The following is an 814-nucleotide window of genomic DNA, read 5'->3' as shown; positions in this document are numbered from 1 at the left end:
CACATCCTATTTTAGGGTTTCCATGGATCAGACGACACTCACTTCCTGATGGTCATTTCAAGTGGCACACCTCACTCTCCTTTCAACTTCCAGATTTCTTGCCCATGCTTTTCATTGAGTGAACCTATCCAGAAGCAGGAGGGCAAAGAAACCTATTGATACTGCCCCCTCCCATGACACAGAGCAGGTAGAGAGGGCGGAGTGAATCTGGAAGGGCAAATGGAAGATATCTAGCACAGCCCATAAATGGCATTGATGTCACTGGCATGACTTTCTAAAACATTAAGCCATTCTTGGGAAAGTTCCAAACAAAACAACACACGCTCCTTTCAATTTACACAGTAGTTCCGTTCCTGGAAAATTCCAGGATATTAAAACCATGCAAAAAATACTTTGAGTTATGCTCACTTCAGCAGCAATATACTAAAATTGGAATTATACAAAGAAGATAAGCATGGCCCCTGCACTAGAATAACATGAAAATTTGTAAAAATCATCCCATATTTTTAAAAATAAATTTTAGAAAGAGAAAAAAGTACATTGAGTTTACATGCAAAATGAGGTCAGGTTCAGGTTCAGATGATTACAAATAAGTTTTTCATACACATGAATGCCTAGAGGGATGTTTGAAAATTACATAAGATGTAGGAAAATTTATCCTCGTAAGAAAGGCACATGCATTGAAGGACATATGACATTCTTGGCTTCTGCCCAACTAACTAATCCCCAGCCAGGGGGTTCCCGTCAATCACTGCAACAACCATAGTAACCCCACGTGTTTTCAAAGCATACCCTTGGACGGTATACCATGCCC

General features: G+C 40.0%; 1 non-coding gene across 1 annotated transcript; it reads left to right on the top strand.

Moving 5' to 3' along the window:
• The first annotated feature begins 401 nt into the window (after positions 1–401).
• LOC118008044 lies at positions 402–506 on the top strand. Its single transcript, XR_004678549.1, has one exon. It is a non-coding gene; the product is annotated as a U6 spliceosomal RNA (small nuclear RNA).
• The last annotated feature ends 308 nt before the right edge of the window (positions 507–814 follow it).

This window comes from Mirounga leonina, unplaced genomic scaffold (genome assembly GCF_011800145.1).
Source record: "Mirounga leonina isolate KUSES-001 unplaced genomic scaffold, KU_Mleo_1.0 Mir_101595, whole genome shotgun sequence".
Lineage (NCBI taxonomy): Eukaryota > Metazoa > Chordata > Mammalia > Carnivora > Phocidae > Mirounga > Mirounga leonina.
This window is presented reverse-complemented; position numbering and strand designations above follow the sequence as displayed.